Source organism: Panthera tigris, chromosome B3 (genome assembly GCF_018350195.1).
Source record: "Panthera tigris isolate Pti1 chromosome B3, P.tigris_Pti1_mat1.1, whole genome shotgun sequence".
NCBI classification, from domain to species: domain Eukaryota; kingdom Metazoa; phylum Chordata; class Mammalia; order Carnivora; family Felidae; genus Panthera; species Panthera tigris.
In genome coordinates, this window is record NC_056665.1 from 74,058,059 (window position 1) to 74,083,386 (window position 25,328).

Below are 25,328 nucleotides of genomic sequence, written 5' to 3' on the forward strand. Positions count from 1 at the left end.
CCGGGAATGCGGAGGTGGTGAGGTAAGGGATTAAGGAGTTTCCGGGCAATGACACGTAAATGGATTCTTCACTAGGCTGCTTTTTCTGAAGTCCTACAATGTAATTCACAAATTATTTGAAGCCCAAAAGCGGGGAGAAAATATTAACCTACTCTCCACTTCTTTTCCTGATTTCTGGATGTTAAGTAGCATGCAATAATTTGTAAGACAAAAATTGGAAAGAGTAAAATTTTAATGGCCTACCACTTCTCAGACATTTGCTATTATGTATAAGTGAAAGCAATAAAATACATGGATATGGTTAGATAAGTCAAATATTACAGAAAGATATAAAAAAATTTTTTTTAACCTGCCAATTTCACTCCCTAAAGGCAACCACTACTTTTAAAAAATGTTTATGTATCACTCGGAAAAATATTATGTGTGCCTATATCAGCATGCATATTTATATTTTTTTCTTTATATCAAAAGATTTATGTAGACTACTCTGCACATTACTTTTTGCACTTACTAAATATGTCTTGGGAGATGAACACACAGAGATCTACTTCATTCTGTTAACAGATGCGTATGATCCATAATAAGAGTAGATATAATCTACTTAACTAACTCCCTATTAATAAGTATTAGTTATTCTGTTTTGTTCTGAGTCTTGCAATATAAATAATTCTAACATATATAAAAGAATGTATATATAAGGTAAATTTCTGTAACAAATAGAGTAAGGTTGTATTTGAAGAGATTTCCCATTGCCTCTCAATGTGATCCTTCCCACTCCCACTGTGTAATAGTAGCTCTGTCTTGCCTAATGATCAGGATCAGTTAGTCCTGTCAGGGTGGTGAATCCTCTATTTGCCTGCTGTTCCTTGTCACAAGTAGCCCAAAGTTTCCAGATGGCAGCCATAACTTACAGTTTAATAGAATGTTTGCCTTTTCCCAAATTGAAGAATTTCCTCCTTGGGAATGCTTTAAATTCACAGAAGCCAGAGATGTAGGAGTGGGAAAGAGATTGTCCCCAAGTTGGTCACCAAGAGTGATGGCAAAAAGGGCCACTCCTGCTTCTACCCATTGGTTCCCAGGGAAAAATGAGGATTCATAATTCTGGTCTATCACCTCTGACAGCCTATCTCATGTACAGAGTCCCATTCTTTCCCATCAAAGGTCTGTCCTTGGCATAGCAGACTTTCCTCAGTTGGGAGTCAAACCTTCTTTGGAGCTCCTCTACTCTTGTGGTTAAGCTCCAAGCCTGATTCTCAGCTTTCTCTGCCCTCTCACTGCAGGAGATAAGAGCCTCTTTACATGCCTCCAAAGAGGTCCTCCAGGTCTGACACTTAGCTTTTAATAACAACTGACTGATTACCCTCAGCTTTTGTATCCTTCTCCAGAGCATCAATATAGTTGCTATTTTCCCTATGTGTGTCAAATGGCTTGCAACAGCTGATGCATTCCCTTCCACCAGCACACGATCACAGTTCATAACCAGAGGACGATTGCCCTGCCACCTTCTATCAGTGCTCTGTCTACCACATGTGACATCAGCTGGGAGCCAGTCATCCAACTCTAAAACCTCACCTCATCCTCATCTGCTTTCTTAGAATATTCCATCCCTGCTTGGGTTTCCTAGGAAGCAGACTCTAAGATTGAGACTAACATGCAGGAGGTTTATTAGCGAGTCCTTCCAGTACCAATACCTGTTAAAGGGATGAGTGGGGAGGCAGAGTGGGCAGAGGATGGAGTCTAGCTGCAATGCAGTCTCAGCGGAATGCCTCAGGCAATCCTGCAGGGGAATCTGAAGATGGTATACCCTGCAGAGCTCTCCTGAGCTGGGGAGAGAGGGCTGGGCTCCATACCACTCATTCATCAATCATCAGATGTGGGCTGTGAGAAGGGGTCAAGACCTTGGGCATGGTGTCTCCTTCAGCTAAAGACATCCAGAAGGGTTTGACTGTCGAGGGTTTTCTGCCAGTAGCACTCCCAGCAACTGAAGTAATAAATCCTCTCCTCCTGGAGGATGGTACTAGCAGCAAGTATCAGAAACCACCACATAACCGGAGCTCTGGAAGTAGACATGCCTATTATATAAACCCTTAGGGACTCTTTATCAATAGAAAAGCACACCTGGGGAATATGTGCTCTTATTTCCAAGAGAGGGAAACCCTGAGGAGCACAGTGCCTGACATCAGAGAGCCTGTACCCTCAGAGGTGGTAGAATCTATTAGAGTCATTTCTTAATGGCTCAATCATATGGCTGTTGGCAGGAGGCCTCAGTTCCCCACCACGTGGGCCTCTCGTTAGGTCCACTGGAGTGTCCTCACAACAGAACAGCTGGCTTGCCCCAGAGCAGGTGGTCCAAGAGAGTGACAAAGAGAAAGACCTAATAACACTCAAGTCCGATTCTCAGACATCACAAACCATCATTTCCACCACATTTCATGCTTTAAAAGCAAGTCACTAAGTACATCCTCCACTTAAGGTGAGGGGAATTAGGCTCCACCATTTGAAGGAAGTAGGATCAAATATTGTGGACATATTTTCAAACCACCACATATACAGAGAAGGATATTTCCCAAACCAACAATAATAGATTCTCCCTTCTTAGGAAGGGGTAGACTGGAGGAGTCAAGTAAAATAGGTTTTTGTTCTTTCCTCAGTTTTTTTTTTTTTTTTTAATAATAGGAGTGTGTATTCTTGTCATACTTTTGTAATTAAAAAACAGAAACATTATTGACAATTGAAAATATGGCAACCAGTGAGACTGGAAAAGAAGCCAGATGCTCATCAAAGGGTCAGACTGTGATGAGCTGCCCATCTCTGTCAAGGTCTCTTCTGCCTGTCCCCACTCAAACAGACACAGACAACAAGGAACAAAACAATCATTGCTAAGAGCCTCTCAGAGAAGTCATCATTTTCCTAGCACACAAACAAGGAGTCAGATGACTGTACTTTATTGAGTAGTGAAAGTTGAGGAAAAAGCATTAGAACCATTAATCTGTTTCCTGCATCCCCATTCTTCATCCACAATTTCATTTTATGCGGAAATCATCCTATTAGCTTTGATGGCTTGATTACAGGCTCTGGCTAGGACATGGACATCCCAGGGGAAGTATCCAAGAGGGCAGAGCTGGGGGATTCTACACCGACATGGCTCTCCTCAGTTGGGGGCCTTGGGCCCACCGCCTTTCCCGTATCCCACACAGACTCCCATTCTCCAACATCCAAGGCCTGCCCCAATATCTCCAGGCAGTTAGGGGAACACTGTGGGAGGATCTGTCTATGTGCAAGCAGAAAAACTAATAACACAGTAGCTCAGTAGGGACTGTCTCCTGGACCTGATGGCCTATTAGGAATGGTCTCTCCTGGGAGTCAAGATGTCTCTACCCTTCCTGGGCCTTTGCTGACCCCTTCAGGCAAGGGAAGGAACTTCAGCTGTGTCCACACTAGGATAACATTTTCATCTCCCTTACCTGACCTTTTGCATAGGAGAGACCACCAGAATCCCCAGGCTACATGCTGCATGGAGGAAATCCAGCATGTTAGGGCAGCAAAAGGAACAAATAGGACCATCTCCCCTGCTTTAGGAGAGTATTTTGTAGATGGAAGCTACCCCTCTCATTTTACAGCCTGAGAACCATCCTCTGGGCCCCAAAGGCATTGCTAGAGGCACCCAAGTTTCAACCACAAACTTCCTAGTCTAAATTCAAGTCTTGCCATTTGTCTGCCTTTTGGAGGCAATCGTACATTGGAGAACTCCTAGTTTGGAGATATTTTTGATTGAGTAGATTTGGGCCTCCTGTGGGTGTAGGCCAGAGTGCAGATCTGAGGCAGCCACTCCAGAGGCTGTGAGCAGCAAGCAACAGCATCTCTCTGATTCCATCTGCTGCCCCGTGGGGGGTGGGGGGGCAGGGCGGGGGAGGGGCTTCTTAAAAGGCAAAGTCTCTTCCTGACCTCATTCCCTAGCACACCAAACCCTATCCACAGCCTCTCCACTCCTCGGAGAAAGCTCCAAGAGGCTAGGGTTGGCAAAGCCCAAGGGTCCATCCTTTTTTAGGAATGACAGCTCCATCTCAGCAGCTTCTCTAGAAGCATCTCTACAAATGGGCCCTTATGTCTGCTTCCTACAGAGAGTGAGGTGGTGAGCATTTTCCTAGCACCTCACCAGTCAGACTGGAAAAGATAGTATGTTAAAGAGGGGGGTATGATTAGAGACGAGTTAACAAAGGGCAGATAGGAGCCTGGAAAATAGGGAATAGCTTTGGGCAGAATGGCAACATTTGTCTAAAGGATCATCCTTCCCCTAGCCATCCGAGCCCCTCTCTGCAACAATGCATGGCCCACGCAAGAATGGGTTTGAGAGGTTTAGGCTGCTACACTGGGGATGCCTAGTATTGTGCACAGAAGTAACACAGTTAGTGATTCCCGCCCAGTGAGATTTTCAGGGAGTATCCAACCTGGAAATTATCCTCTTCAAGAGCCAGGGCTACTTATAAATACTTCAGTGCAAAACAGAAAGACAGAAGCTATTCCCAGACACTAAGCAACATGAATTTTTGCAGAGCAAACAGTACACCATCTGAGGCAGGCTTAGTAATGGTCCCCAAAGATATGGATGTCCTAATCCCCAGAACTGTAAATGTTTCCTTATATGGCAAAGATCACATTGCAGATGTGATTAAGAATCTCGAGATGAGGAAGCGCCTGGGTGGCTCAGTTGGTTACGCATCCAACTCTTGATTCCAGCTTAGGTCATGATCTCATAGTTCATGGGATTGAGCCCCACATGGGGCTCTGTGCTCTGTACTGACAGTGTGGAGCCTGCTTGGGATTATCTCTCTCCCTCTCTCTCCACCCCTTTTCCACTCATGTGCGTGCACATGCACTCTCTCTCACACAAAATAAGTAAATAAACAAATTTTTTAAAAAAGGATCTTGGGCACCTGGGTGGCTCAGTCTGTTAAGCATCTGACTCTTGCTTTTGGCTCAGGTCATGATCTCACAGTTTGTGAGTTCCAGCCCCAGACTGGACTCTGTGCTGACAGTGCAGAGCCTGCTTGGTATTTTCTCTCTCCCCACTGCTCATGTTCTCGTTCTCTCTCTCTCTCTCTCTCTCTCTCTCTCTCTCTCTCTCAATGAATAAATAAACTTAAAAAAATTTTTTTAAAGGATCTTGAGAAGGGGAGATTATCCTGAGTTATCGGGATGGGCCCTAAATGTGATCACAAGTGTACTTACAAGAGGGAGGCAGAGGGAGCTCTTACTACAGAGGAGAAGGTGATGTGATGATGATAGCAGAGATTGGAGCGATGCCCTTTGATGGTGGAGGAAGGGGCCACAAGTCAAGAGACACAGATGACCATTAGAAGCTGAAAAACACAAGGAAATGGATTCTCCTCTGAAAACCTCCAAAAGGAACCAACTATCTGAAACCACCAGAACTATCAGAGAGTAAATTTATACTATTTTAAACCACTACATCTATGGTAATTGGTTAATAATAGACCATCTTTAAGCCCATCACTGTGTGTTATTTTTAACAGCTTTATTGAGGTATAACCGCACATATTTAAAGTGCACAATTTGATAAGTTTTGACATGTATACATTTGTGAAACCATCATAACAAGTTGGTGAACATATTCATTACTTCCAAAAGTTAACCCATGCACCTCTATAATCCCTCTCTCCTGGCCTCTCTCAGCCCCCTGCCACCTTCAGGCAACCACCAATCTGTTTTCTGTCACTTAGTTCATTTTATACAGATTAAATCCTACAGGATGCACCTTTTTTGTCTGGCTTCTTTCACTCCACCTAGTTATTTCTAAAATTTTTAAAAAATGTTTATTTATTTTTGAGAGAGACACACACACACACACACACACACACAGAGCACAAGTGGGGAGGGGCAGAGAGAGAAGAAGACACAGAATCCAAAGCAGGCTCCAGGCTCTGAACTGTCAGCACAGAGCCTAATGCAGCACTCGAACCCACGATCATGACCTGAGCCAAAGCTGGACGCTCAACCGACTGAGCCACCCAGGCGCCCCTCAACCTAGTTACTTCAAGACTCATCCGTGTTGTGTATATCTCAATGGTTCATTCCCTTTGGCTGCTAAGTAGTATTCCATTGCATAGATATCCTACAATTTGTTATACACTCACCTACTGGCAGATATTTGAGTTGTTTCCATTTTTGGCTATTATAAGTAAAAATGCTATGGATACTTATGTAAAATCCTTTGTATGCTTTCAATTTGGGGTGAGGGTGGCAAATAACTATCAATGGAATGGCTAGATCATATTATAAATGTGTGTTTTACTTTTCAGGAAACCGCCAGACTGCTTCTCAAAGTGGTTATACCATTTTACATACCCGGTAGCAAGAACAGCTTGCTTTTATATTTTTCAAACTATTTAAGATTTTCATCAAGTGAAACTCATCTCCACCCCCCGAAATAAGGTAAATAATGCAGTATTACTGTAATGAAAAGCATGAATATAAATGTCAGAGAGAAAAAGAGAAAATGAAGATCAGGGAAAAGAGATATACATAGAAATTAAGAATGGTAGTCAGAGGGAGGAAATTAGGGAAGAGGAAAGGGTCAAAGGTGAATGAGAGACAGCAAAAAGAGAGAGAGAGGAACACAAAGAATGGTATCAGACCCATCTAGAAACAGATGGCTCATGCAAACCAGGCTAGTTGAGATTTTGATAAAGGGACTATTTACAGAGGCTTAGGCAGGGCTTATGAAACCAACAATGGAAACTTCCTATCTTGGTTACCACCTTCTAGGCCTGAAGGGTCTCAGGAAAGGGAGATTCTGAGTACCCACAGAGCACAGCTACAGGGAAAGGGCCACTCATTGGAAGCAGGATGCAGCCATCCCTCTTGAACTAGAAGGAAGCAAGCCTCTGGAATACACCTCCACCTCTTTTGCACCCATCATCTCTGTCTCCTGATGATGGCTTCCTTTAGCCAAACCCACCCAGAGCCAGAAGGCATCAGAGTATGTTGATGACATCCATATGGACCAGCCTCCCTGGTTGGGAATGGATAGGTCTGGAGGGGCAAAAAGAAGACCCCGGGTATAGGAGCCAACAGAAGAAAGGGACAAGGAGCTAAGCTGCTTTTCCATCTTCCTCTATTAATGACACGCACAAACTGAGAACACCATCTATAACTATTTAGAAATATGGCAAGGGAAGACAGTGCCTTGTGATGTGCAGGGCTGTGCACCAGAATTTTGAGTACAATTGGTCCAATCCGTTTTGAGATCTATTTTGAAGGGGCTATTAACTTGGGCTTTAAAAACAAAACAAACAAAATGATTAATTCTAAAACTGCTGCTGTTGCTGATCTTATTCTGATTGGATCCTTGTTAAAAAGGGAAAAACCCTTCTAAATCATGAAACACAGTACCTGTGGATTTGTGTGAATATGAACAAAGGAAGCAGGTATCTCCAGCATGAAGGCTTGAGTCTGAAGACTCTGGAGAGGCTTCATGAGAAAGACACAAATGTCTTTAAACCTTAGAGGAGATGCAGAAGGTTTAGTAGGACAGGTCCTCTTGGCAGATGGTTATTCCTCCTCTTTGTCAGATGACCTGCCTATTTCTGAGTTAATCATCTCCATTCTATTTGTTTCAACGTGAGGACTGCTGGCTAAAGAACAAGATAATCAAGGGAAGAACTCAAGCATCCATCAGATTGACTGGAAGAGCTGGAGGCTTTCTGTGCATCCTTATTTTTTAATCTCATACAACTTGGAACTACATCTCCCTTAAATTATATCCACATCCCATCTTTTATGGAATCTTTTGGGTGTCCATAAGCAAGTAATTTAAAATAAGATGTTTTTAGAACACTCTCTTTTCTCAGAAGGGAAAACTGAGGTCTTCTTTCTCACTCATTTTTAAAATAGAAGGTATAAACATCAGCGCCTGGTATGGATGAATTTACCAGCCACTTTTTACAAAGTGGACACTGAAGAGAAACCTCTGGATAATTGGTAGCAGTTATGTTATCTGGATATGCAGTCAAGTTCCCTTAATTGGCACTTTTGGGTGATCTGGATCCTTTGCTGTCTTTGCTCAGAACCTCTAAAGGGGAACGTTAAGAAAAATTGAGCTTATTGCTATTAAGTTCTTCTTCCGTTTCTTACAGTTCCCAGAATCTAATGAGGTGACACTAACAGGACAAGTAGTTTTCTCTGGTTCCACACATTTTGAGAGAGGTGGGAAGACTGTCAACAAAATGTTTCTGTTCATTTAACTCACAAATGTGAGACAGTTCACGGGTAGAATGGAAAGCAGAGTTAAACATGAGGTAAGAGCTTGATATTCAAATTTCACTTATTTTACCAACTAGCTAAATGTGCTCAGGTAGAATTTACCTAATTCCTCTGCATCTGTTTCCTTTAGCTTCCCAACAGAATGATTATACTTGACAAGACTAATCCACCTGACAGTTGACATAAGACCATTTAACGAAAGCAGCCCCGGGGTGGCTCCAGACAGGACAGATTTAATGGGATGAACAAGAAGTCTCACAAAATTCAGGTAAGAAATAGCCTCAGATAGCACAGCCGTTAAAAAAAAAAAAAAAAAAGGATAGAATCGAGCACAGAAGGGTCAATGCAGAATAGCAGCATGGGCAGAGTCCTCACACCTACAAAGAGTCAGAAACCATCCCCACGCTGACAAATTAGCAGCAGGCATCTTGTAGAACATCTTAGAGTCTCCTCAGGAATACAACTGGCAAAGACTCTAGAAAAGCAAACTCTGAGGAAGTGCATAAGCAAAGGCACTGTATTAGTCTGCTAAGGCTGCCATAACAAAATATCACAGACTGGGTCCTTAAATAACAGAAATTGTATTTCTCACAGTTCCAGAGGCTGGAAGTCCAAGATCAGGGTATTAGAAGGTCTGGTTTTCCCTGACACCTGTCTCCTTGGCTTGCAGATGGCCCTCTTCTTGCTGGGTCATCATAAGGACTTTTCTCTGTGTGCTGGCTACAGTTTAGAAGACCTATCGGAACCCTCTGTATATCATTTAAAGTTCATTATACAGAAACATGCCCATATCACCTGTCTTCTCATGCTATAACAGAGTTTGTCTGGTCTTCGTCCCAAGTTCCTGACACAGAGCTTCTACAATCCTGGGAATTTCCCAAGTAATAGAAGTGTACTTGTTAGTCATGAGCCCCTGGATCACACCTGAGTTTATGCTAATAAGATGACGAGCTGGGGGGTGGGGTGCGGGGGCAGCTTGTGGATAGCTTCAGGATGAAGGTTAGTCACTAGAAAGAGCAACCACCTCATTAGAAGGTTGGGACTTTGAATAACAGCCCTACCTCCAGGGTGAGGAGGAGGGCTACAGATCACATTCAATCACTTGGTCAATGATTTAATCAATCACACCTACGTAATAAAATCCCAATAAAAACTGTACACTGAAGCTCAGGAGGGCTTCCTGGCTGATGAGCACATGGCTGGGCCAGGAGGGTGACAGCTTCTGATTCTCCCAGAGAAGGCAGGGAAACTGCATTCAGGACCCTCTAGACCTTGCACCACATGTCTCCTCATTTGGCTGGTCTTGTTCTGTATCCTTTTATAATAAATGTGTAGTCCTTAATTATAGTGCTTTGGGCAAATTATCAAGCCTGAGGGGGCTGTGGGAACCTCCCAAATTTGTAACAGGTTGGTCAATAGTGCGGGTGGCCTGGGAACCCCAAAGTGTGCCCAGCGTCTGAAGTGGGAGCATTCTTATGGAGGATCGAGCCCTCAACTCATGGAGTCTGCACTAATTCTGGGTGGCGGGTGCCAGAACTGGATGACAGTACACCAGGTGAGGTCAGACTAATAGGGGATGAAACAGAATCCAGGCCATATTTTGTTTTAGTTATCCTTAATTTCAAATCAAAGAACCTCTTGTCAAAGGGAGTAAAACATCTTGTCCCAAAACTAAGATATGGGCAGATGTGTCCACATTTGAGAAAAACCACTGGCTTTGGGCAGCTCAAAATTCAGATATTGTTACCTGGTGGTCAGGTAGACTCCATGTAGCCCCCAGAGACTTAGTGCCATTCACGCTTTCTGCATCGGCCCTAACACCACTTGAGGGTGAAGCCTTGATATTCCCACTCCTCGGCACAGTGCAGCCACTGGTCATGTGTGTCTGGGAAGCACCGCCTTCCCTGACCTCAATGTCAGCACATCTGTCACCTCATAAACCTGCCACAAACTTTCTCCTCAACAACCAATGTGCGCTCGATGTTTAGTGACTTCTGAAATGAAACCACAGCCTTTTATACTTTTCCAAAACCAGCTGATGACAGAAGCAGCATTCACCAACACAAACCCCTCCTTTCACACCCCTTCTGGATCAGCACACTCCGTAGCTTCCCTGCTAACAAACTAGCAAACGTTGAGTTGCGCTTGAGATCGGTTCATCTAAGAAATTTTGTTGAGTATATTTTAGGATTGATTACAGTAAAACTTCAAGTCAGGGTGCCTGACTGGCTCAGTCAGTGGAGCGCGTGACTCTTGATCTCAGAGTTGTGGTTTCAAGCCCCACATTGGGTGTAGAGATTACTTAAAATTTTTTTAAAAATCTAAAAAACAGACAAACAAAAACTTCAAAGCAGTAGTGAGCAGGGGGAAACCTCCTTTTCCAAAATGCTGTCTTAATAAGGCCTGTTTGAGTCCAGGTGGATCATAGTTTACATATTCAATATTGCCGAAGCAAGGCACATGAATTAGAAAGATCTGGTATTCATGAATACATCATTTACCAAATTCTGCCATTAACACTCTTTAGGCCTTTTTAATCATTTGTATTGTGAATTTGGTTATCAAATTTTTTATAACCAGAAGTAAAATCCCATTACAAATGACTCTTAATAATGCTTCTCTTTCAAGCCATCCACAAGTGGCAATGCTTTGGATCCCACTGGTAGTCTCTGTAATAGTAATTGTCCAGGAGGAAAATCCCCAATTGTGTATTCTCTTTATCATAGATACAGCTGGAAGAACTCAACCAGCCATGCACAGAGCAATTCAATTTTTCTCCCATCGCTTTGTAGCAAATGCTTTCTTAACCACTTTCCTCTGTCCCTGACCACGTCAGGCATCCCAACCATTCCTCCCAGAAAAACACATAAAAACCAAATGGGTTTCAATGTTCAGAAGTTGGAGAAAGAAAAGACATGGTGTGGCTAGCATTTTCCTCCTTGTTGTACTGGGTGCTGAGCTCCTGATCATGCACTTCAGGGTCTGAAGCCTCGTCCTGATTCAGCCCCAGGTTCTATAACCCTGTCACCGCTGTCTTCTGCCTGAGCTGGTTTTATAAGAACCACATAAAACCACAGGGTACAGAAAGAGCTAGTAGACCCTCCCCGAGCTTCTCGAAATCTCTCCTTTATTTTGTATAAAGATGAAGTTTATCTACAGGTTCCCATTCTTGGTTGACCTTATCAAGATGTCTAGGGCTCTTTAAAAATCCATCATTACTAATTGTGTTCCTGAGTATATAAGAATAATGTTCTCTATTGCAGAGTGGATGGTAGAAAATATGTGGCATATATAATTTTTACACACACACACACACACACACACACACACACACACATACAATCTTATTTACATATTTTGCCTCTGTTTTATTTCTATGAGATTTGGGATTATGCACCTTCTCATATAACTTTCCACTTTTTTCAAAACATTTTCCCTTAACATAGTATTCAGAGATATTTTTAGGTAGCAGTTGCCAGAAAAGAAGGAAGTCAGAGTCCTTTAATAAGCATTTACAGTTTTCATCAAAATGAGTGTTTTTATATACAACTGGTCCTTCTAAGTATATAAATGGAGTCATACTAAACCTGAAAATGTCATTGATGAGATTTTTTTATCCCCCAATAATTGGACCCACTACGAAGCCAACTAAGATTGTTAAGCATAATTTTTTATTCTCAAAGAAAAAAGAATTTTTTTTTAAAGATAAAAACCTCTTGGTCACAGCAAGAACCCAAAGGACTACTCTACCTGCCTCTTTGCATGTATTTTCCCTCAAACACACACATACAGAAACCTACTTCAAACAAACCACTACCATTAACTCAAACCTGATCAATAAAGTCAGCAGAAGAGGGCCTCTGTCCATGCCATTAGAGAGAAAATACACCACCATTATTTGGGAGGCCTGGGGAGAAAAAGATCTAAAAAATTCCCCCCCCTGGAAATAGTTAGAAAAGTAAATACCAGTCTCTTAGATTCTGGGAATGGGGCAATGTGGGGTGGAACTTATTATACAGGATCTTCATAAAATCCTTGTGCTACTTTAAATTTAACGTTAGAGTTTTGTTAAATCTGGTGGTAGAAAGAGCTAAAACACATGCATTGTGAGATGAAACAGTAAATTTTGCTCTGCTCACTGCAGTGGACTTCAGAGCTGTCGGCCACAGGCCAATTTGTCTTTTCATCTACAGAAAGCACTTGTTATTTCCTCAGGAGCTGGAATAAGACAACATAGCAGTTCTGTAAAGGGCTCAGGATGGACACCAACCAGCATCATTTGATGCAGGTGGAACAGGGGGTGGAGTCAGCAGGGCCAGCGGCCTGCCCTGCCAGCCTCCTTTTGGAGCAATGTGTGTTGGGGCCAGACGAATGGAATGTGCTGTGGAGATGTCCAGCACAGTGCCCACCCCTTGTTCTCTGCCATTTTAGGAGAGGTGTATAAAAGTGGCGGCATGTGGGGAAATAAACATTTTTTTTCTGAGAGAGAGAGAGAGAGAGACAGAGCACAAGCAGGGGAGGGGCAGAAAGAGAGGGAGACACAGAATCCAAAGCAAGCTCCAGGCTCTGAGCCATCAGCACAGAGCCCAATGTGGGGCTCTAACTCAGGAAGCACAAGATCATAACCTGAACCGTAGTCAGACGCTTAACCCACTGAGTCACCCAGGCAACCCAGAATAAATACTTGAGATATGCACACCAAACAGTTTTCATCTTAAGTGCCTACTGTTTAGGGGGATTCTCTAATATGCCTCAGCTTCCTTCGAAAACTTGAGAGCCCTCAGTCCTGTGGACAGTGAGTCTGAGAGCTGGCTCATTGCCACACAACTTAGAGATTCCAGAGGCAGGATCCCACCCTAGATCGTCCTGTTTGTCTCCACTGCAGATAGCTGTACACAGTCATATATGCATATAATCACAATGTATACTAGTATACGCTTGTATCGAGTTTTTTTTAACTAACAGATTTTATATTTTAGAGTAATTTTAGATTCACGAGTTGTAACAAATGTGCTACTCTGGTGGCTGATGTTGACAGTGGGAGAGGTTGTGGCAGGGGGGACGGGGTGGGGAAGTAGGGGGTATAAGGGAAATCTCCGGACTTTCCATTCAGTTGTGTATTCGTAATGTTCATAGTTCAATAGTTAAACACATATGCTTATACTTGCCCCTTCCAGAGATGTCCCATCATACACATGACCTAAAATAATACAGGTGATCATTGCAACGTGATTTCTTTAATCCTACCTTGAAACTGAAACTCTGGGTCCCCTCAAAGACTCAGAAGAGTTGATCAGCAGCATTAACGATGACAGTCTTGCTTTCAGGCAAAATTCTGAGAGAAGAAAAATTCATTTATGCCCACTGAGCACTTCATACTGTGGTGGTGTCCTAGATGTTAGCATATTGGTTCTTCCCCCTTGTTTCTTTCAGTTTTTAATAGCTTTGCATTCACCCTAGCTAGAAATCATAAAGCCATCTTTGCTTTGTCTTCATTCATCAGTGCCCCCACCACAGCCAGTCACCTAAAGGTCTAATTTTACAAGTCTCAAATATGGTCACCTCCTCCCAAGCCCCAATGCTCCCCTTGCTCACACCGTCAGCGCCCCGACCTGGCCTCCTTAGTGGTCTCCCTCAGACCCATCTATCCTCCATAGCCACCACTGCTGTCTTTCATTCACTTACCAAATGTGGATTTCTTACTATGAATAAAATTGTACGTCTCTTACTAAAGAAACAAGGGTAGATAAGACACGTCCTCTGCTCTCAAGACACCTGGGTGGTTCAATTGGTTGAGTGGCCAACTCTTGATTTCAGTTCAGTGATGATCTTAGGGTCACAGGATCGAGGCACACATTGGGCTCCGCACTGGCCATGGAGCCTCCTTGGGATTCTCTCCCTCTACTCCTCCCTCTACCTCTGTCTCTCACTTTCTCTCTCTTTCTCAAAAAGAAAAAAAAAAAAACACCTCTCATACTCTCAAGGATCTCACATCTAAAATGCAAATTCCTGGGGCGCCTGAGTGGCTCAGTCAGTTAAGTGTCCAACTTCTGCTCAGGTCATGATCTCACATGATCATGAAGCCTGCTTTGGATTCTGTGTTTCCCTTTCTCTCTCTCTGCCCCTCCCCTGCTCACACTCTGTCTCTCTCAAAAATAACTAAACATTTAAAAAACTAACTAAGGGGCGCCTGGGTGGCTCAGTCGGTTAAGCGTCCGACTTCAGCTCAGGTCACGATCTCGCGGTCCGCGAGTTCAAGCCCCGCGTCGGGTTCTGGGCTGATGGCCAGAGCCTGGAGCTTGCTTCCGATTCTGTGTCTCCCTCTCTCTCTGTCCCTCCCCCGTTCATGCTGTGTCTCTCTCTGTGTCTCAAAAATAAATAAACATTAAAAAATTTTTTTTAAAAACCTAACTAAATAAATAAAATGCAAATTCCTTTTTGTCACTCACCTGCCTGAAATTCTTCAGGGGATCCCCATTGCCTGTAGGATGAAATCAAAACCTATTAGCACAGCACAATTTGTCATTGTTCATACTCATGGGATCTGGCCCCCCATCTGATGGTTCTGCCTCATTTCCCAGCATTCTGCCACACACACCCAGGCTGCAGCCTCCTCAGCTCCCTGTAGCCTGTTCACCCCTCCAAGACTCACGAAAACCACCTCCTCCATCTGGAAGCTCCTCCCTCTAGGAAACTCCTGGAATTTTCTTCAAAACAAACAAAATCTCCCCCTGCCTCCCTCCTCTGATACAATAGAGTCCTCCTTCCTCTTCATATGTGGCTGTACAATTTCCGCACATGTCTGTCTCCCTGGGGACTGCCAGCCCCGGAAGAAGGGATGAGCAGGCAATTTCATTCATTCATTTATCATGTATCATTTATGCCTGCTGTCTGCAAGGGCTTACACATCCCGTCCAGCCCTCTCAACAGTCCCGAGTGGCATTAAGATGTGGAAGAAAGGAAAGAACGCAGGAGGCAAGCAGAGGCAGCCCTCTGGGTCACTGCCTAAGGTCCCCACAAGGCATTACTTTGGAGAAGTCACCATGGCTGAATGTCTTCCTCTCAGACTTATAGGCTCAGAAACCTGATTCTACCAGCACAGAGAGAATGGGACAGTCTCTCAGGGGTGCCAGCATCTCCGAGACTCTAAGCTCCCAGAGTGCAATGTGGATAAAAAAGAGTGCCAAGTCAATCATTTCCCACATGTACCACAGCATGTGCACAGCACCTACTACGTGCCACGTGCTGAGTACTCTTACATGATTTACCACACTATTCCTTACAAGTAGGAGCCAAGTACTATTAACATCTCCATTTTATAGATGAGAAAACTGAAGCACAGGAAGGTCCAGTCACCTGTCCAAGGTCACCAGCTAGGAAGAAGCAGAGCCAGAACTTTTTTTTAACACTTCCGCTTCTTACTGAACAGGCTACAGAAGAAGTTTAGTCAGACAGACCAAAGCACATGTCCTCCTCAGACTCCTCAGCTTCTTCTTCTTTGCTTCCACTCCCTCCTCAGCTGAGACGGCAGCAGTGCAGGGCACAGGTCCACCAGCCCTGAACTACGCAGATGGGGCTCCCGATGTTGACATCATCCAGGGCCTTTGCAGACAAGCCTGGCCAAAAAGGTTGAAACCTTTACACCCGCTGCTTTAATAAGGGCACTGATCCTCTCCTCCATGACTGTCACCTCATTGTGATGCAGGATGAGGGCCGAGTACATTCAGGGGAGCTCCCAGATGAAGGCCTTGGTGCAGGCGTGCTAGGCCAGTGTACCTGGCCCAGTGCTAGTCACGGAATGAGGCAACGCCCTCACCCAACGCAGCCTTAGTTTAACTTCCTCACAAAGACCAAGCACCTTGGTGGCAGCTGAAGAAAGCAGTGAGTAGAGCTAGAACTTGAACGTGGTCCCGAAGTTGCTGTTTTTAACTATTTTAGTGAACAATGAGAAACAACTTTCAAAGGGACCGGGTATTTTCCTCCTCTAATGGTAAGTCTTATGCCTGTGGGGCAGGCTATGTGGGAAGCCAAACAGTGCCACACAGAGCGCCACAAAAGGGTTACCTGCCGAGCAGGTTACCGTGACTCAAGGCTTTTGAGGGTCAGAGAAGCCTAATGCATCCCTGTCAGAAAAAAAAAAAAAAAACACTACACCTCTCCCTCACCCGAGCAGTGCTTAGCCAGTGTAGACACCTGCCACTCTTCAGGGCTCTACGGTTCCTCAGATCCTGTTCTAACAAGTTAAGGTCTTTATTCAGGCTTCAGTCCATCTCAAGTGGCCTTTCTGCCTCCTTCATGTGACATGGCACTTCTCTGCTTCGAGCTGTTTTGTGCTGATTGTAGGTACAGCTCAGAGAGCACCTAGCTCCCCATTCCCCGGCTCACTGTTGTCCCCTCATTCTGCCTCCAGGTAATATGACCCATATTTGAGGATGACAGAACAGTGATCACGGCCACAGAGCTGGTCCCCAAAGCAAGACCTGAACCTAGGCCTTCTGAATGCTAATCCTACTTTTTCTCCCTTGCCAACTATGTAAGAGAAGAAACTGTTAAGATCTGCAGCTACCCTAGCACCACTGGCCCCGGATCCTTGGACCCAGTCAGGTGCATCTGCTTCCTCCCACCTCGCCCTGGCCTCAGCAGCCCACCCCAGAAGGCTCCCCTTGTTCCGAGCCTCTGTGGTGTCCCCCACCTCATACCCCCAGAGGCTCTGGCCCCTCTCCATGCCCTACCCTTGGTTTCCATCTGCACCATACCTCATGGGGTAGTCTTGCCTCCCTTGCCACTCAGCCCACACCTCCCTCACCTCCCTCTCCTGCCATCTGCAACACAAGCACTTTGTCACTGGCTCTGCTCACCTTCAACCTCCGCTCTGCAGCTCTCTGTTCCTTGGCCTTCAACCCCGAGATTCCCAGATCTCTGCCACTTCAACTGGACTCCCAGGTGGACCCACCCCCTACCTGTTGCCCTCTGTCTACCTTCAGGATGGCTTCAACTGCTCACCCTTCCAATTATTTGGCACACTGACTGAATGCTCTGGATTTTCCAAGGCCACCCTGATTTTAACTATTCTGTCCCATCATCCGACCATTTGGCCCAATTCTGGAATCAGAAACATAGTCAATGGAGATTTGTCGCACCTGGATATCATTTTCAAAATTGGTACCACATGCATAGGATACAAAATTCAAAACGCATCAAAGAAGGTAGAGGACGGGGTGCCTGGGTGGCCCAGTCAGTTAAGCATCCGACTTCAGCTCAGGTCATGATCTTGAGGTTCGTGAGTTCAAGTCCCGCATTGGGCTCTGCTATCAGAGCAGAGCCTGCTTTGGATCCTCTCTCTCCCTCTCTCTCTCTGCTCCTCCCCTGCTCGTGTGCACATGCTCTCTCTCTCTGAAAAATAAACAAACATTTAAAAATATTTTAAAAAAGAAGAAGAAGAAGACGATGACGACGGAGGGTAAATTAGGTCTCTTCTCAGCCCTGGTCCCCAGGCCCACGGGCCTCAGCTCTCCTACTGAGACACCATGCCTACGAGCACTTTCTCATCCTTCCAAAGAGGCCACAAATCTCTGACCTGGATGGGACTGGCCATGTTTCAGCAACAGCATTGGTCATTTCTTAATCATTTATAAATTAAAAAATTATTTAAAGAAAGAAATTAGAAAGCTCAGCTTCAATCCCACTCCCTAAATGAATTCATGCCATTTCTCTGAATGGCATTCCACTTTGTATCTATGTGCACACGGTTTTCGTTGTTTAATCAGGGTAATGTGAAAAGTTTAGTTCTACTCCCATCGCTAATTTCATACACACATTTAATTTTCATTATTTTTTAATAGCTTACATAATATTCATGTGGGCTAAAACCCAATTACTGGGTTTTTATTTCAAGTTTTAACAACTATAAATAATATCAGTATAGCCACCTATATAACTTTTTCTTCTTTGCATTATTGCTTTAGGATAAGTTCCAAGACTGGTAGTATTGAGTGCAGGGGATAGTTCCTGTTATATTTAGCCAAATAATTCTTAGAAAGTTGACAGCAGTTTGTAATGCCTCGTACAGGAATGAGGATACATCTTACTCTCATTCCATCAAATACAATAATTGTACTTTATCAACAAAAAAATGCTTTCTCATACTGTTCTCATTTACATATTTTTGTAATAGATAATGTAAAAGATAAATAGATAATTCAGGTCAGTTCCACCTATTTAGGTTTCTGTGTTTAATGCAGACTTCTGTTAGAAGCAGTCCTCAGAACTAATTGGAAAAAGATGACTGGTTGGGTTTCTAGGACCTTGAAGAGGTCTTTGTGGCATCCCACATGGAGGGCAGTTTGGCAAGGGTATGAATGAATGGACACATTCTCTCTCACTCTGTCTCTCTCTCTCTCTCCACCCACCCCCATCCTTGGTGATATCTTTCCATATTCACCACACTATTTTTATGTTACTAGAAAGGGCAATAGTCTTTCCAATTTGCATTCTTTTAAAAGTGATCTTTTCCAGGGGTGCCTGGGTGGCTCAGTCAGTTGAGCATCTGACTTCAGCTCAGGTCATGATCTCACAGTTCGAGAGTTCAACACCCACACCGGCCCCTGCGTTGACAGCTCTGAGCCTGGAGCCTGCGGCCTGCTTCAGAGTCTGTGTTTGCCTCTCTCTCTCTGCCCCTCCCCTGCTCATGCTCTGTCTCTCTCTCTCAAAAATAACTAAACATTTTTAAAAACATTTTTAAGTGATCTTTTCTTTTTGCATGTTATTGTAGGTGTTTTTTCCTTAGTATGCAAAATGTACATAAGATCCTCCCACTTTGGAGAGCAAAACTTGGACTCTTCACTCACTAGTTATATCCCTTGGACAAACCACTCAGCCTCTCAGAGGCTAATTTCTGTCAGCAAAATGAGGGAATAATATTATCTGTCTACCTCATATAGTTGTTGTGAAGGGCAAATGAGAACACGCACGAGTGTGAGAGCTATCTCGTAAATCACAAGTCGCTCTTGAAATGTTGTAAGGACTCTATGAGACCATAGGTTCTTCTCATTTCAAATCTACCTCTTATTGGTTCTGGGGAATATATTACTGCATCTTTAATTATTGATTTAGTCCCTTTTATTTTGTCTACTTATCCGGGAAATCTAACTATGAAGAAATTGCAATGCTGAGCCCTATTCCCCAGAATGGCCCTCCTGAACTGTTTAATTTCTTAGTTTAGTTTCTTGAAATTCTGGATATATCCCTGAAAGTTTTTTAAGTGTTTTTTAAACTGATTTAAGTGCAATTTCTTCTTTGTACAGCTTAAACAACAACCTCAGTTTGTCTTTTGCAATGATCATTACCTTCATTCTTTTTAATTCTGACCTTCTCTCACTTGAGAGGATATCGTTATCCATTTCTTTGAAAAGGGGCTCCAACTGTTTTCTGAATTCTTTGTGTGGTTCCCTGTGGTTGCTCTTTTTCAGGATTAATTAAAATAAAGTTTTTTGTATCTCCTTTCTTCTTTTTTGAGTGATGACACTTTTTCAGGGAGGCCACATTAATTTTTCCAGTTTAATGCATTCTCCCTTAAGTTACCTTAGTGACTGATCTCTGTGGTACTGCTGAAATTTCTTTAGTAAAATTTGTGATTGATTTTAATACAATTTGTGATGAGGAGTTTGGCTGGGTTTCTACTCACTCCACCATCTTCCTGGATAATTTTCCTACAATGTCGGGTCTTTCTGTCCTCTGGTTCGATCTTTCTTTCCAGAAAGAACACAAAGACCAAAGATGGAATTAGAACCAGAAAGCCAAACATTTTCAACAGAAAACTGGAAAATGTCTTTTTGTGCTTTGTTGCTTCTGTCTTAACAGTTCAGGTGGAACCTAAGAAAAGGGGAGCAAGCATGGAATACTGAAAATCTTACCACAAACCCCTTAATAACTCGACGTATTAACTACATTCCTAAAATTTCTGAACCTTCCAGGCATCTTGCAAGCAGCAAAGTCTCTGTTGGTTTCTCCAGCTATAAATGAGGGAGGTGCTAAATTATTTCCAAGGTCTTTTTCCAGCTCTGAATTTCTTCAACATTAAATAATATTTAAGCTGTAGGTTTAGGCATTGATTGATGTGACCAGAATTATCCCCACTTCCTGCTACCTCACCTTCAAAATAGCCACATGTGGGGGCTCGGTCCATTGGGCAACTGACTTCTGCTCAGGTCATGATCTCACGGTTGGTGGGTTCGAGCCCCGTGTCGGACTCTGCGCCGGCAGCCTGGAGCCTGCTTCGGATTCTCTGTCTCCCTCTCTCTCTGCTCCTCCTCCACTGGCACTCTGTCTCTGTCTCTTGAAAATAAATAAATGATTAAAAAAAATTCAAAATAGCCACATGTATTTATGAACATGCACAGGAGTGTATACACACACACACACACACACACACACATACACACACACTTCCTACTTTGATTTCTTCATTTGTAAATGTTTTAAATCAACTGTTATTAAATGTAAAATGAACCAGCAAAAGGGCCAGTGAGGAAACTGAATAGGAAATTCCTGTCTCTGAATCATGGCAGCTCTGCTACTCCAGATCAGCTCCAACACATGAGGTGCCTAAGTCTAGACCCCACATAGCAGCGCCCCATGGAATATGGGTGAGGTACCAAGTCTCCACCCAGTCTGGACTCTGAGGGGAGGCCCTGTGGCCCTCTAGTGGACACACTGTAGAATTGCAGCCTTCCATGTCTCCAAAAGGGTACAGGAGCCCAACTGAGAAGAAAGCCTCTCAGCCCCATTGACCTGAAACCCTAACCACGCACCTACCTGTGAGGGACAGGCTAGGTCTTTGCCTCAGAAATGGTGACCTGTGTCATTTTGAGGCACGCTATCCCTGTAGCTGCTAGATTTGAGGCTCAAGAAAACTAGGCTGGATTTCAAACTGGGTAATGTTAAACAGCCTACATCTTTACTAGTATTTTGGGTAATCCCTGCAGAAGAACATTTTTTTTAATTCAGGCAATTCAGAATGAACTAGAGCTCTTGTCTATCCTTTGAACTTCAGTTACACTTAGCTTACACTGTCCAAACTTGCGGCTCAAGAAGGCATCTGTAGCAGCTAGTGGCAGAAAAGTGAGGGGTGGGATAGTTTTGACAGGTTGTGAATGGGAGGGTGTGGCTCCCTTAAATATTGATCAGCCAATACTTAATGCATGTCTCTTTGCCTATTCATTCATTTTTTCTATTAAAAATTTTTTTATTTGTTTTTGAGACAGAGAGAGACAGAGCACAAGCAGGGGAGGGGCAGAGAGAGAGGAACACACAGAACCTGAAGCAGGCTCCAGGCCCTGAGCTGTCAGCACAGAGCCTGATACGGGACTCCAACTCACAAACCACAAGATCATGACCTGAACCGAAGTCAGACGCTCAACCAACTGAGCCACCCAGGCACCCATGCCTATTCATTCATGTAAGCAACGAGTATTTGTTACTTCATATTGTGCCAGTCATTGCCTATTTGCTCTCACATCTCTTCCCTGCCCTTCTCCTGCAAATCCTGTTCCCTCTTTACCCTCTCCAATTGCCTTCCAGTTAGAATGGCCCATGGAAGGCAACAGTAACAGGTTGGACATTGGGAAGCAAGAGAAGCCAGGTTATTTTTCCCATCCCTCTGTACCTTGAGTATCATTTTCCTGCAATGGACCCAGCTCCTCACCACACAGCTCCTCCCATCAGGGTCCTTGGCAGTCCTCGCCATGGCACAGCCTCAGTTTCTGATTCTAGTGACACCATCCCTCTCCTGTGCCCTTCGAGTCTTCATGGTAGCAGCAGCTTTCTGCTGGCACTAATACCTGATTATTTCTCCAGCCCATTCAGCTTCTCACCTCTGTCCATTACATGTAATCAACTCCCTGGTTTGTTTTGTTTTGGTTTTTTTTAATGTTTATTTATTTATTTTGAGAGAAAGCAGGGGAGAGGCAGAAAGAGGGGGACAGAGAACCTCAAGCAGGCCCCATGTGGTCAGCACAGAGCCCAACACAGGGCTCAAACTCATGAACTGTGAAATCATGAGCTGAGCCAAAGTGGACTGAGCCACCCAGGCACCCCTCAATTCCATTTTAAGTCCCCTCTTTGAAGTGTCCAGGAGGAATCTGTTGTACTTGGTAATAGGGATACAGCAGGGAGCAAGATAGGCTCAGTTCCTGATCTCATGCTGCTCATAGTCTACAGCAGAAAACCAGTTTAAATAAACAATCTTAGTGTAAGTATTTCAAAAGGGAAGTACATAAGAACATACAGCAAAGAGACCTGATCTAAAATAAGGATACATGGGGCGCCTGGGTGGCTCGGTCGGTTAAGCGTCCGACTTCGGCTCAGGTCATGATCTCGCGGTCCGTGAGTTCAAGCCCCGCGTCGGGCTCTCTGCTGACAGCTCAGAGCCTGGAGCCTGTTTCAGATTCTGTGTCTCCCTCTCTCTGACCCTCCCCCATTCATGCTCGCTCTCTCTCTGTCTCAAAAATAAATAAACATTAAAAAAAAATTTTTTTTTAAATAATAAAATAAAATAAGGATACATTTTGTAGCTCCACACTAGAAACTCTAAGTGAATCTTTCAACGTTTTTTTTTTTTTCTTTTATTTATTTTTGGGACAGAGAGAGACAGAGCATGAACGGGGGAGGGGCAGAGAGAGAGGGAGACACAGAATCGGAAACAGGCTCCAGGCTCCGAGCCATCAGCCCAGAGACTGATGCGGGCCTCACGGACCGCGAGATCGTGACCTGGCTGAAGTCGGACGCTTAACCGACTGCGCCACCCAGGCGCCCCTCTAAGTGAATCTTTACACAGAGATGCAGTCCTACAAGCTATGGTTGCAGCATGGCAAGTTTGAATGCTACTTCTCAGCCTCCCCGGATCCAGCCAGGAAGAAAGGGTCTCTAGCCAAAGAGGGAAGCTGGGGGTTTCAAGCAGGAATGCAGTTATTCTCACAGCCTGCAGGGGCCCAAGAAAACTAGGCTCTGCCTGGTCCATTAAGGGTAGAAACCAGAATCTCAAAGGAAAGTATTGTCCCCTGGCAACCTCCAAAACATGGGAGTCAGACGATGTACAGGCCAAGCCTGCATCAGAGAAAATGCTTTCCCGAACATTTAAACTCCAGCATGATAGTATTTCCTAGGCATCCTCCCAACCCAGCCCTGCATGGTGAGAGTGAGGACAGGAGAGCCAGTGGCTCCTGTGCTCTTCTGTACCGACAGGTCCCTATGCTTATCTTGTTGAGCTCAACGCACCCTTACCTTCTCTGTCTACCCCATCAATTCTGACACATTCCAGACTCACTCAATACCTTGACTCCCCTTGCCAAATCAGAAGAGCTCTTGTATATCAGATGGGGCAGACATACTTCCTTCACCTTTGTTATTTAAATCACTGTTTATAAGATCTAAAGTGTGCTTTTTCTTGAAATGGAGGTTTTCTAATTCCACACTACAGAGAAGAGTCATTACTCAAATGTACGGCCATTCCAAGCCACCCTGCCTTGCAGAGCTCCCTGATACAGAAGGAGGGAGAGAGCATGTTTGAGAGTCTTCTCTTTCCAAGCTCACCGCCTAATCTAGGTTCATATTAGACCTTAGTACAGCTAATAACATTATAACTCAACATAATACTACCCACAGGGCTCTGGTCTCACCTTTGAACTCCAATTACTTATGGTCTACATCGTCAAAACTCATGACTCAAGAAGTCATTATGGGTCACTTATGGTAACGGAGTCAGGCCAAGAAAAGGAAGCTCAGGTGTTGCTTGAGACCCTGGTCTCCATGAGAAACCTAAATCCTAATGCCCTAGGGCAACAATTGTATGTAATAAATTAACTTGTATCTCTTTTGCTTCTAGACTGGTACTAGCTATATACCATCCTTGAGAGAACTGAGAAAATAATCCTTCAAATACTATGCTACAGGCCTCGATTCTCTTCTGGAGCCCCTGTTGAGAAAGGCCAGCACAATAGCAGAAGCTGGTTCCAGTAATACTTCTGTCACTCTCTTGAACCTGCCTTGTTCAAAGGACCACACCCAAATGATGACACTCACAGCATTAGCACTAGTCTGGGAGGAATGTTTATTTTAAGAATATGGGTATAAAGACAGAGTGTCAGAACCTGGAAAAGCAACCAAAGAAGCCCCCAAGACGTCCACACCCTGATCTCCTGATGGCCTTTTATCTTCTTTCGGCATGTGTGAGACTTCACAGATGCTCATCAATTTAATAAGGTACGCCTGACCCGTCCAACGAACCAAACTCATTCAATTTTAACAGAAAACGGTAAAAAACATGAGACCTATTTTTGTCCGACCCATTCACCTTCGCAGGGTCCATTTTCTGGAGATCTCTCCATACGAACCCCTACTCCCAGCCACCCCCACAGAGCCTTATGGGAAGGGAGGGGACAAAGACAGGTGGACTGAGGAGCGGGTGGGGCACAGGAGGAAGGCTTGTGTTATGTGCCTAGAGCCTCCAGAGTCCCGCCCCCTGGGGCAGGGGAGAGCTTCCCTGTGGGGAGACTCAATGGAAGGGTAGGAAGAGGTGCAGATAAATAACACTTAGTTTAGCTCTTTTTTTCGGCGGTTGTTTTCTGGATGTTTCATTGACCTGTCCTAGCTCCTCAGTTAGATTGTAAATTCCTTGAGTGCAAGGACTAAGTTCATGCTGTAAATCTTTAATATCCTACAGCGTTTAGCACAATGCTTCTCCTGCAGATGCTTAATCAGCATACTGTTGATTAATTAGAATCTGCTTTGGGGAAAAAATTGTGTATCTTTGCAACAATTAGAGTATGAGGTTTATGTGAAAGTACTGTATGAATATTATAAAGCTTAAAATATTTAATACTTGTGCACTATGAGCCAAGGAGCCCCCCACATCCCGCCCCACCATGCGTCATAGGAGCCACCCCACCCCACCCTGAATGTCAGACAGAGATAGAACCCCTGAGCTAGGGAGCCTGTCGTCACTACTGGAATTGAGCACAGCTTCCCCTGGAGACAGAGCCCAAAAGCTT

At 44.2% G+C, this 25,328-nt stretch overlaps 2 long non-coding RNA genes and 1 pseudogene across 4 annotated transcripts in view; 1 reads left to right on the forward strand and 2 right to left on the reverse strand.

Annotated features, from left to right (window-relative positions):
* Window positions 1-16,030, reverse strand: LOC122239560 (annotated as a pseudogene).
* LOC122239561 overlaps window positions 16,002-25,328 on the forward strand; it is a 16,983-nt gene continuing 7,656 nt past the window's right edge. For both annotated transcript variants that reach the window (XR_006218758.1, XR_006218757.1), the window contains exons 1-2: window positions 16,002-16,273; window positions 24,164-24,540. This is a non-coding gene — a long non-coding RNA (uncharacterized LOC122239561). The remainder of the gene's footprint in view (window positions 16,274-24,163; window positions 24,541-25,328) is intronic.
* The window catches only part of LOC107181168, an 18,735-nt gene continuing 13,991 nt past the window's right edge, over window positions 20,585-25,328 (reverse strand). For both annotated transcript variants that reach the window (XR_006218759.1, XR_001511969.2), the window contains exon 3: window positions 20,585-20,616. This is a non-coding gene — a long non-coding RNA (uncharacterized LOC107181168). The remainder of the gene's footprint in view (window positions 20,617-25,328) is intronic.